Source organism: Tursiops truncatus, chromosome 10 (assembly GCF_011762595.2).
Source record: "Tursiops truncatus isolate mTurTru1 chromosome 10, mTurTru1.mat.Y, whole genome shotgun sequence".
NCBI classification, from domain to species: domain Eukaryota; kingdom Metazoa; phylum Chordata; class Mammalia; order Artiodactyla; family Delphinidae; genus Tursiops; species Tursiops truncatus.
Genome location: NC_047043.1, coordinates 24,752,971 through 24,765,731, shown reverse-complemented (window position 1 = coordinate 24,765,731; position 12,761 = coordinate 24,752,971). Strand labels below are relative to the sequence as shown.

The window sequence follows — 12,761 nt, the reverse complement described above, 5'->3', positions numbered from 1 at the left end:
AAAGTTCAGTGGACTCCACATTCATTCATTGAGGGTCTACTCTGGGCAAGTCTACGTGCCAGGCTCTAAGTTGCGGGGAGGGAATTTAATGCCACATGAGACAGTGCTTGCCCGTAAGGCCTGCTAGGGATATAGAAGTACCCAAACAACCACAGGACAAAGTTATATGTGATGACATCATTTTGTGACACAAACTTGCAGGTTGCAGGAGAAGGGATATTGCTTTGGGTAGATTGGAAGGCGTGGAGGAATCACCCTCTGAGAGGTGCCTTCAGGAATGGGTGAGGTTTTCTAAGGTAGAGATAGGGAGGAGGCCTTTCCAGGTAAAGGGAACAGCCTGGCCTAAGACCTGAAGGGGAATCCCCCTTCTAGACCCGCAGCTAAGAAGACCACACTGCAGCCTTGTTTGTCATAGCAAATACAGGAAATAACCTGCATGTCTGTCCACAGGAGGATGGACAAATAAATTGGGGTATTTGGAAAATATTCAGCAGAGAAAATGAATCAATTAGAGAATCATGTAGCAATTAATATGGAAAAAACACAAAACATTACATGAAAGAAAGAAGGCTGCAGGAGGTTAGGTGCAAAATTTATATAAAGGTTAAAATATCCAAAACAATATATATAGTTTATGGATTTTTATTTTTATTTATTTTTAATTTTAAAAATTAATTAATTTATTTTTGGCTGCATTGGGTCTTCGTTGCTGTGCGTGGGCTTTTCTCTAGTTGCCGCGAGCAGGGGCTACTCTTCGTTGCAGTGTGCGGGCTTCTCATCGTGGTGGCTTCTCTTGTTGTGGAGCATGGGCTCTAGGTGCATGGGCTGCAGTAGTTGTGGCTCGCAGGCACTAGAGCGCAGGCTCAGTAGTTGTGGCGCACGGGCTTAGTTGCTCCGCGGCATGTGGGATCTTCCCAGACCAGGGCTCGAACCCGTGTCCCCTGCATTGGCAGGCGGGTTCTTAACCACTGCGCCACCAGGGAAGCCCTGGATTTTTAATTTTATGATTTTTTATTATATCATTACATGTAGTTATATAATTTTATAATCTCATAATGTTTTCATATGAAAACATTAGTGGAAATGAAAAACACCAGGTTCAGTGTATAGTGGCTGCTGCTGGGGAGGAAGGAAAGGAATGAGTGATTATAGGAGGCTAGGTCCCAGTTACCTGCGTTATAGGCATAGATGATACATACAGGCATGCGTATGCACAGTCATACATATATATACACACACATACACATATATACGTACACACATATATTTATATACATGCATATGTATATTTTTTACTTGATGTATAGTTGATTTACAATGTTATGTTAGTTTCTGGTGAACAGCAGTGATTCATATATATATATATATATATATATATATATATATATATATGTACATTCTTTTTCATATTCTTTTCCATTATGGTTTATTTACAGGATATTGACTATAGTTCCCTGTGCTATACAGTAAGACCTTTTTGCTTATCTATTTTATATATAGTAGTTTGTGTCGGCTAATCCCAAACTCCTAATTTATTCCTCCCCCACCCCTTTCCCCTTTGGTAACCGTACATTTGTTTCTATGTCTGGGAGTCTGTTTCTGTTTTGTAAATAAATTCATTTGTAGCATATTTTAGATTCCACATATAAGTAATATATGGTATTTGTCTTTCTGGCTTACCTCACTTAGTATGATCATCTCTAGATCCATCCATGTTGCTGCAAATGGCATTATTTCATTCTTTTTTATGGCTGAGTAATATTCCATTGTATATTTACCTCATCTTCTTTATCCATTCATCTGTTGATAGACATTTAGGTTGTTTCCATGTCTTGGGTATTGTGAATAGTAATGCTATGAACACTGGGTGCATGTATCTTTTCGAATTAGAGTTTTCTCTGGATCATGAATATATTTTAAAATCTGAAGTAGGGCTTCCCTGGTGGCACAGTGATTAAGAATCCACCTGCCAATGCAGGGGACACGGGTTCCAGCCCTGGTCCGGGAAGATCCCACATGCTGCGGAGCAACTAAGCCCGTGCGCCACAACTACTGAGCCTGCATTCCAGAGCCCGCGAGCCACAACTCCTGAACCCCAGGCGCCTAGGGCCCGTGCTCTGCAACAAGGGAAGCCACCGCAACGAGAAGCCCGCACACCGCAACGAAGAGTAGCCCCCGCTCACCGCAACTAGAGAAAGCCCATGCACAGCAACAAAGACCCAATGCAGCCAAAAATAAATAAATTTTTTTTAAATACCTTTAAAAAACTTTAAAAAAAATAAAATCTGAAGTAAATATGACATAAGATTTGACAAGCAATTGTTTGTCGTATCATCCTTTATACTTTTCTGTATATTTGAAGTATTTTGTAATTTCAAAATGAAAGTCACAGGGCATGTTTAGGAACAGTAAATGGTATATAGATCAGTGGTTTTCGAAGTTTAATGTGACCCTTAGTAAGAGATCTGTTTTATTTTAGGAACCAGGAGTTTCATGACAGTACTTATCCTTAATGTGTGAGGTGCACCCTGACATGTTCTGTTCTCTTCACTCTGTTTTGTTCTTCATGAAATCGACAGTGGATAATGTTAAGGCTGTGGATCAGGGCAGGGAGGAGTTTGACGGCAGCCTCAGCGATTTGAGCTTTACTTGGCAGAGAGGAGAGGGCTCCCGGCAGCTTTGGGGCATTATCCTCATCAGAGCTGAACTTTAGCTGAATCAAATCAGACGGAACTGTGGCCAGAGATTGGAGGAGGCGAGGTCGTTTAGGAGGTTATCATCATGGTTTAGCTGGGACAGTGTACCAGCCTGCAGGGGAGTGAGAGAAGGAATATACTGCAATTTAAACAAAAAGGGAGGGGGCAGGATTTGATGACTGGAATGTGAGGGAAGGAGGAAAAGGAGAAATTTCACTTTGATTTCAAGGCTTGGTGACTAGGAGATTGGTCATACTGGTAACAGAACTAGGCACAGCCGAGGTTTGATTTTTTGATTGCTTTTTTTTTTTTTTTTTTTTTTTTTTTTTGCGATACGCGGGCCTCTCACTGTTGTGGCCTCTCCCGTTGCGGAGCACAGGCTCCGGACACGCAGGCCCAGTGGCCATGGTTCATGGGCCCAACCGCTCCACGGCATGTGGGATCTTCCTGGACCGGGGCACGAACCCGTGTCCCCTGCATCGGCAGGTGGACTCTCAACCACTGCGCCACCAGGGAAGCCCTTGATTGCTTTTTATTTATTTTTTTTGGCTGTGCCACTCGGCATGTGGAATCTTAGTTCCCTGACCAGGGATGGAACTAACGCCCCCTGCAGTAGAGTAGAAGTGTGAAGTCTTAACCACTGGACTGCCAGGGAAGTCCCAGCAAAAGTTTGGTTTTAAACACACAAAGCTTAAGATGCTGATGGGATCTCCAGATGGATAAAGTGAAGTCTTGTTGAGGTTAAAAGGCACGGATACAACATGGTCTCATAATGTTTGATGCCTTTTTATAGCCGTACACAGTACTGGTGAGGGAAACAGAAAAATTCGATGTCATCAGGGTGGGGCTGGGTGGCAGGCGTGGAGTGCTCCAGGGTAGAAGCAAAGGGGCTGGCACGTTGGGATGGCAGTGGGGCAGGTGAAGCAGGTGAAGTAAGACAGAAGGGCTGGGGTTATGAGGAGCCTGGAGCGTGTGAACTGGTGTGAGGAAATAGTCCAGGTGGAAATTAGGAGCATTGTGATCAGGAAGGAGGAATGTCAAATCTGAGATCCTGGAGCTCGAGTAACCCCGAGTGAGAAACCACTACCGCCTTGTTGCAAGCCGGGTTGTAACAGGATGGAGATGAAGACCAGAGCAGTGCGAGGGTTCACAGCTGTCGGTCTGAACTGAATATTCAACTTTTCCGATGAAACTCGCCTGTGGAATAACTAAGGATTTTTAACCAGCTCAGCTACTGATTATGAGTTTCTCCTTCAAATTGTAGAAAAGGCCATAGTGGAGAGGGGTTCCCTTAGGAGAGCCTCCTGGAGTGTCCTGGGAGAGGGCTCTGGACAACATAGCCAGATGTCCCAGCGGGAGTCAGGATTCCTAGCCTGCTGTCAGCTCACAGGCAGACGGGCTCCCACGTCTTATCCAGCTCTTCCTATTCCATTTGTGTTTTATGGGCTTTCTTTTTCGGAGACCTAGGTGGCTGGGTTCTTGAGCACGAAAGTCAGAAGCAGTGCCCCTACCTTAGGGCTGATTCGGTTTAGAGCTGTGAATAGATCACTTCGATTCTCTGCGTCTCGGGGCGGAGGAGTTCAGGATTAACACGCACACACTACTATATATAAAATAGATAACCAACAAGGACCTACTGTATAGCACAGGGAACTATATTTAATATCTTCTAATAACCTATAATGGAAAAAATCTGAAAAAGAATATATATATGTATGTATAACAGAATCACTTTGCTGTACACCTGAAACTAACACATTGTAAATCAACTATACTTCGATAAAAATTATTTTTAAAAAATTAAAAATGCAAATTTTTATATACATAAAAAGATAATAGTGGAAACTCAAAAAAAATTCTCCATGCCTCAGTTATTCTCACAATTAAGTAACACAAACATAGATTTTTTTAATGCCTTGAGTGACTTCCTTGTGCAACTCAATGAATTTCACAATTTAATGTAAAGAAGGCACACGTACAACCAGCTATATCATAAGGCTAAGGGGATGTATAACAGGTTGTGATTAATTCTGCTTGAGTCTGTTGCTAAACTTCACAGAGGAGGTTATAGCTAAGCCTGGATTTGAGAGAGAAGCAGGGTTTGCCAGGCATAGAGGGGTACTTGGCGATGCAAAGTGTGTGTCTTGTTCAGGGAACCAGGACAGTCTGTTCTGCTTTTTTCTATGCAATGAGAATAAAAAACTAGGTCTCCTAACTCCTGCTCCAATGTTCTTTTGCTTTAGTTTTCTTCTGCCTCAATGTTCTTTTACTTTAGTTTTCTTCTGCCTGGCCTCCCTTCCCTGCATCTTTGCTTAGGCATTCTTGGGCACAAAAGTACCAATGATAGGAGGAAATAGACTAAAAGTCATCTGGTGATTGGAAATCCGGTGAACAATTTAAATATTGTTATGGATACCTCCCAAGTGGATGAACTACACCCAGATAAACAACATCCAAGTCAGATGTTGTTTCCTGTTGAAAAATCCGTAACATGTTCCTTGTCTAAAATCTCACCGGTTTTACCTTTAGAAGCAAAGAGGGCCAGAGGAGAGTCTTCTTTCACTCTGTTTTTGAACAATCATCCATTGACACATTCTGGGCCACCTTTCCTCTGATAATTGCAGATAGGAGGAATAAAGGATGGGTAGGTCCGTGTTTCTGTCTCAGGGAACTTGCAACCCAGGAGGGCTCTCTGCACACACAGCAGGGAAGTAGCACATAAGTGCAGACGTTCTGCTAACCGAAACGTGTGGAGTAGGTAGGTAAGCACTCCGGGAGGAGAGAAATTAAGATGACCTGGAGAAAACTTCATGACCAATGTGGGATTGAACTAAGGCCTTGAGGCTGTCTAAAGGGAAACTGAGAATGAAGCGACCTCCTTGATTCTTGGTAGCAAATAAAAAGCTGGGGTCTTGGGACCACCAGGAGAGTGTACAGCATTAGCTGCAAAGGGGTTAACGTTGAATTGCTAGGAAACGCTGAACTCCTTACACAGCGCACCAACCCGGCTTTCCTTGGTTATCAGATTCTTCTATGGAAAGTACATTTCCAATATTGATTTCCTGCCAATGGCAATCTGCGGCTCTCTTCGGAGTTCACCTGGGCTGGCCCGGGTCCCAGCAGGTGTGCCGATAGGTGATGAAGCTTCCTACAGGCGAGAGGCTGCCATAGCTGAAGCCAGACCATGCCGAATGAAGCCAGTGGTTACACTCTTGTGGAAAGTCCTGGGAGGCTTCCTGTCCCCAGGCTTTAATTAACAGGCCGTTCTGACATCAGAGCTTACCTTTACCCAAACAAGCAGTCTCTGAAGGAAAGGAATCACCATACCAGCCAGCCTGGCCGTTGACCTTAGACTGCTCAACGCATTCTAAACTGTTCCCAGCTCCTCCAAATTCTCCCGCTAGAATTAAACACAGATACTCCTTACTGCATGTGGGTGGTGCATTCTGGGTCTGTAGTGATGCGTTTTGAAAATAGTACCTGCTCAAGTGAGGAGGTGAGCTGAGATGTGGGAAGGATGGGAAGTAACACAAAAGAAAATACAAGGAATCCCAGCTGAGAGTTCCAACTGGAGAAAGAGAAAAATCCCCAGGGCAGAGCAGCAAATTATAAGGCTGTCTTTTCTTTCTCCTGTCCATGTTAGGCGGAGCCACAGAGGAAGAGGTTCAGAGGTGGAGGGGTCACTGAGCCCAGGTGACATGTGTTCCTGGCACACTGGCACAGAGGTGTGCCTCGCTTTTTTATAGGCAGGGTTCAGCCGCGCCAGGTGCCCACAAGGTGGGGGATTGACTCCCTTCTTAACTCTGTTTGGGTTTGTGCGCTGCGGGAAAAGTCTTGTGACAATATTGCATATACTGGTTTTCCCAAGCTAAGAGAACATGGTTGCTGCCTTATCAGCAGATGTTACACATTTTTTTCCCCTTTAACCCCCCCCCCCCCCCGCCCCCACCCCCATGACCATTAGCTTACATCCGTGGTGGCAAGTATAGCTAGGTTACTCCTGCGGACAAAAAGTGTTGCCTGCCATTCCAGTAAACAGTGAATGTTGTCCACCATCAAGCCCTCATCCACTGCAGCTGCCCCTGCGGTGAGCCCTGAGGGGAATTCAGGGTGGAGAGAAACTGGATACTGGCCCTACATAGTTAAGATGCATATCAGAGGAATAATTTCAATGAGCCCAGACTCTTGCATCTGCCTATACATAGAAAAGCACTAAAATCATTAACTTGAGATGTCTGTTTTTTGAGATTAGCAGTGATCTTGCGATGTTCTGCTACATGTTGTTGTTTTTCCAACAGAAACTCCTATATATCCAGGCTCCTCCCTCACCTCTTTGGAGCAGATCCTCAGAGTATGTGAGAGGCTGACTCCTGGCCTATAGTCCTCAGTAAGGTCCCCGAATAAAACATAATTCTCAACTTTTAGGTTGTGTGTTTTTTCTCTAGTTGACACTCCTGACAATAACTTTATTACATGATCTGCTAACTAGTTGAGCTCAAAATCCACAGAATCATACAAATAAGTATGTATTCCTTTATAATGCTGGGGTGTTTTGGCAGGTGGGGGGAGGATGTACTAATTAACTGTACTAATTAATCGTTTTACCAGTTTTTACAGATTTCTGTCAAATATTCCTATTTGTTGAATAGCAGTAACTTCATTTACAAAAGTAGTAAATATTCATCGTCAAAAGTACTATAACAATAATATCGACCCCAGATGAAAAGTAAAATTCCCATCATCCCACCACTTAGCAATATCTGTATCAATGTCTTGATTATTTGCAATTCCATACTTTTTCTGTGCCATAGGTATATCTTTACAAAAATGGGATGCACACTTTTAATTTGCTTCTTCCTTGTACTAATGTCTTTCATTCATGTATTTATTCAGCAAATCTTTGTTGAGCATCTACTATGTGCTGGTCAGTCACTGTTTTAAGTGTCGGGGAGACTGCAGTGAGAAACAAACGGAGCACACGTTTATGTCCTGCGTATCTCTCTATAACAATAAGTGTAATATAGCTACATAATTCTTTTAATGGGTGTGTAGTATTCTATTGTACAGATTTTATCATCATTAAATCAGATCTCCCATTTTTGGATGCTGAAATGCTGTTTGTGTTTTAGGTTTTCTTAAATACGGAGTGGATATGCATTAACGGTGGGTGGATCTGAATCCATGTTAAAATTGTATCCGCTCATAATAGGATTCTGCCGCTCTTTAAAATATGACTTTATAAACAGTGGTATGATACTTGGCAGATGTGGCTGCAAAGATCAGTGTGGGCCCAGCAGCCTCTCACTTGATGGATGACTGAGGAGGTCCTGGGGTTGTCTGAGGCCACTGCAAGTCCACCTCTGTCTCTGGTCAGACCAGAGGCTGCTCACAGCAGGGTTCCAGGCCTTATAAATGGGCATCAAGCTGGCATTTTGGCTTCTGTTCCTTCTCAGCCATTTATGGCTTTGCAGCATTGTGGGAGGCTGGGCTTCTGTGGATTCTGGAAGAGTTTCTCTGCCGTCTTTGATGGAAATTGCTGTTCTTTTGTTCTCTGTCCAGCAACCAGCAGGCCACCTTCCTGACATCTGCATGAGGCCGTGACACGAGGTGATGTCACAGGATCTGTTTGTTGGTGACTTCAGCACACTGCTGGATCTTCAGCACAAAGCAAAACATAGTCCAGATGAATTATAGAATTTCTTAGCATTAGAACGTATAGAGATGATACCCTCAGTTTTATGGACAAAGACACAAGGGTAGAGAAGTTGAGTGGTTTGCCTAAAATCCCATAGTCAGTGGTAGAGCTGGAACTGCTAATTCCTCATCCAGGGCTTCTCCAGGGAATCAGCTATTCCAAGTTTGTGGTCAGTTCCCATAGGGCCCTTGTAATAGATCAGGGAACACCATTGCTTTAGAGTCCTCTATTTGGCCTCCAGATAAAATGTCATCAGTACCAAACTATGTCCCTTTCGCAAACATGGAGCTTTTAGTTTTTTTAGATGGCATACTCTAGGTGTAAAACTATTAGCATTTTTAATAGTTTTAATGGAGGACCTGAGATAAAACTTTAAGATTGGACCCCTAAATAGTCCAAGGCATGATGTAACATTTTATAACACTTTCTTGTGAATGTTAACTGAATTCATGGTGTAGATGTTGTTGTACTCAAGAAATAGAACTTTTAATTCCAATCCCATTATAATCTAAATCTAATTAAAGCTGTTAATAAAGCAGTTGGAAGAATCCCAGAAATGTAACCAAAAACATTAAATTCCTTTTCAATTTTCAAAGATTGCATTAAAATCAATTATAAGGTAGAAAAAAATATATATATATTACAAAATTGTAACCCTTCTGTGTGTTCTTTAGTTCAAATATTGCTGGTACTTTAATGTGCATGGTTTGCCTTTTCAAAGCATCATTCAGCCACTGCCCATTTTATTATTATCCACTCTCTTTATTTCCTGAGAGGTAGAGAGACAGGAAATCATCTCCCACCCACCCTTGTTTATGAGGAAAATGACCCTGAGCAGCTGAATGTCTTGGGCATGGCCACATAGCTCATTGTACAGAGCAAATATTAACAGCCAGACTTCCCGACTTGCAAACCATTATTTCTTTTTTTCCCTTAACCTGGCAGAACAGGAGGAAATTGGTGCCATACGTCTGGGCCTAAAGAACTGTTTGTTCAGTAAATCATGATTAGGTGTATGATTATTTTATATGCCACATATCATCTCAGACATAGGAACTTGCATGCCACACAGCCCCTGCCCTTAAAGCAGCCGGGTGTGGTGGGAAGTGAGCTCATCACCAAGGGTCAGGGCCCCAGGAGAGAAGTGTGATGGGGAGGCAAGGCCAGGGTAGGTGGGGCACCTTCATCCAGCCTGGGGTTAGGAAAGCCCACAGGCAGAGCTGACGCCTGGGCAGAGTGTTGATGAGCTGGGGTTGCTGGAGCTGCCGTTGTGTGCAGAAGCATACAGGGGAGATAGAGAGTGTTGTACCTTTGAAAAACTCCCGGTGTTATGATCCAAGCCATCCAAGTGGCCTGGGTGTGGGCTCTGGGAAAGGAGGCTGGAATAGGACCTGGGAAGGAGGTCTACAGAAGGGCCTGTTTGCACAGGCTGAGAGTTTGTGTGGGAAACAATGGTGCGCTCTTGAGGGACTTTGGGGAGGGGAGTAGTGATCAGTCTCCGCTTTTAAACTATCACCGTGAAATGGTTTGGAGACTAGAGGGCGGGTTTGGGGATATGAGGTGGGGGAACCATCTCTTGAGGAAGAAAGGTCAGTTATGAGACCGCTGTTTTCCTCATCAACACAAGTTCATCTTGAAGGCCCAAATCAAGGGGGAGCGGTAGAAATGGAAAGGACAAGTGGATTCCAGAAACGTTGAGATAAAATCAACAGGCCTCCATGACTGATCAGAGGTAGGGACAGGTCAAGTCTGGGCTGAAGGAGGAGGCTGAAGAGGTTGAGTTTGAAATGCCTGTGGGATATTCAGTTGGACAAAACCAGAGCTGCTGGATATTTGAATCCAAACTCAGGAAAGATCTGGCTGGAGGCATGTATTTGGGGATCCTATGATAACAGGGCCTGGCTGAAGAGAAAGCCTGCGTGCAGCAACTAAGACCCAACACAGCCAAAAATTAATTAATTAATTAATAATTTTAAAAAAAAGAACGTGGATCAACCATAGAGCTTTTTCAGAGCAAGGACTATCTGCTCAACAATATTGCAGGCTACCAAGGCCACAGAGGAAGAATAAAATAAGACCACCTACCTCAAGCCGCTTACAAGAAGAGTCAAACTTCACGAATCAACAGCCACCACCAGACCGCACGTAACGGAGTGTTAAGTGGAGAGAAATACAAACAGGCCTCTACGGAGCAGAGCTGCTCCTGGGAGGATAGGACTTACACATGTGAAGGGGTGAGGGGCGGGCCTTCCAGGAAAGGGGCAGAACACGACCCAGGATGCTACGGCCTCTGTGGGCCCACGAGCAGAGGGGCCGCTGCGGAAGACAGAGGAAGTGAGTGCGGCGGGTGGCGTGAGTTTAGGTTTGATGTTGCAGAAGGAAGAGGGGAGGTTTCTCATCCGTGGAGGGTTCTTTTGTTTTTTGTTTTTTTTTTGCGGTACGCGGGCTTCTCTCTGCTGTGGCCTCTCCCGTTGCGGAGCACAGGCTCCGGACGCGCAGGCTCAGTGGCCATGGCTCACGGGCCGGTCGCTCTGCGGCATGTAGGATCTTCCCGGACCGGGGCACGAACCCGTGTCCCCTGCATCGGCAGGCGGACTCTCAACCACTGCGCCACCAGGGAAGCCCCATCCCTGGGGTTTTTTCTTGTTCAATCCTTATGTCACCTGAGCTCGGGGGACTCATGCTATAGACCGGTACCTCCTCTCCTGGCTTAAGTGACACCGCCCTCTGTGGTTCCGCCTCTGCTTTCTTCTTCCATCACCCTGTCAACTGTGGCGTCTGTCCCCAGGGTTCCACCATCGGCCCCCTTTTCTGCCTCTGGTACCTCTCACACAGACACTTCTGCCATGTCCTTGGCAGATTCTCAACCACTGCGCCACCAGGGAAGCCCAAGTTAAACATTTGTGAGCGCTGAAATTTGTTGCATACAGATTTGGGTTCTCAGGAGAGGCAAGTCCAAAACCACTTGCTTTCCAGAGCATAATTAAAAAAAAAAAATACACACACAGTCTTTGCAATTAGATTTCATTAAATTTAGGCTACATGTTAATTTTGTTCAGCTCTTAAGATTTCTCAGGATAGGGCTTTCTTGGTGGCACAGTGGTTAGGAATCCACCTGCCAATGCGGGGGACACAGGTTTGAGCCCTGGTCCGGGAAGATCCCACATGCAGTGGAGCAACTAAGCCCGTGCACCACAACTACTGAGCCTGCGCTCCAGAGCCCATGAGCGACGACTACTGAGCCCGTGTGCCACAACTACTGAAGCCTGAATACCTAGAGCCCGTGCTCCGCAACAAGAGCAGCCACTGCAATGAGAAGCCCATGCACCACAACGAAGAGTGGCCCCTGCTTGCCACAACTAGAGAAAGCCTGCGTGCAGCAACGAAGACCCAACACAGCCAAAAATTAATTAATTAATTATAAAAAAAAGATTTCTCAGAATATGCCTTGGTTTTTACCAACCTGATTGATGACTCATTTGACCTTGAGGTTCAAGTAACTATTGCTTATCTCAGATTTTCAAGTTCCCAGTGAAATTAGTGGGTAATTTAAGATTAGGTGCTCAAGAAATGTAGGCTCTTATTACTAATATCAACATTGATAATTTTTGTATTTCGATATAATACTTCGTACTAAATAAAATACATAAAAAAGCTTTGTATGGATGAAGAGTGCTTTTGTCTTTGCCAGTTCAAGACTATTTGAGACTTGATTTGGAGTGGTTTACAAGATCCCTCCTTTAAAGCGCCCTCTTGTGTCATTACAATGATGTGCAACTCTACAATGGATGGCGCCAAGGGACAGAATATAATGTCTAAGTGAAGGGTTGGTCTTCACCAGGATGGTTCCAGCCATTGAAACAGGGGAGGAGCATATGTGACAGAAATGCTGGCTGGTGGGTAAATGTTGTGGTAGTAGATTGCAGAAGTCTCTTCTGATTGATTGCATTTTCTCAATAAAATAGGAAGAAGGTTAGGCTGAGTGAGGATGGATGAAGAAGTATAGGAGATTTGAAGAGAGAAAACTACTAGGTTCCACTAGGAAGACATTGGGATAATAGACAATATACAGCTAGATCTTTTCATGTCATTAAATACATTCACAGCATATTTCTATTGTTTGCTCACAATTCTGTTTTACGGCTTAAATTATGGTTCTATGATTTTTTAAAACCAGTTTCCTATTGTTGGACAAGGAAGTTCTTTCCAATTTCTTACTGTTATAAATAAAATGGAACAGTGTCTCTTGCTATACCATTCCTTTAAAAAAAAAAAAAAAACTTTTGTACTGATAGAGCCTGTCTGATGATTGCATTTTTTTTTATTTGAGCGATTTTTAGTGAGTTTGTGTTGGTAGCTCACTGTGATTT

The 12,761-nt window shown here is 44.0% G+C and overlaps 1 protein-coding gene across 8 annotated transcripts in view; it reads left to right on the top strand.

Moving 5' to 3' along the window:
- The window catches only part of PAQR8 (progestin and adipoQ receptor family member 8), a 114,611-nt gene that overhangs the window by 97,724 nt on the left and 4,126 nt on the right, over positions 1-12,761 (top strand). The window contains exon 2 of one of the 8 annotated variants that reach the window (XR_012334426.1): positions 1,979-6,629. The exons of the other annotated variants lie outside the window; for them this stretch is intronic. The gene's annotated coding sequence lies outside the window, so the exon portion shown is untranslated. Of the gene's footprint in view, positions 1-1,978; positions 6,630-12,761 lie in introns of those variants that run through there. 8 annotated transcript variants of the gene reach the window in all.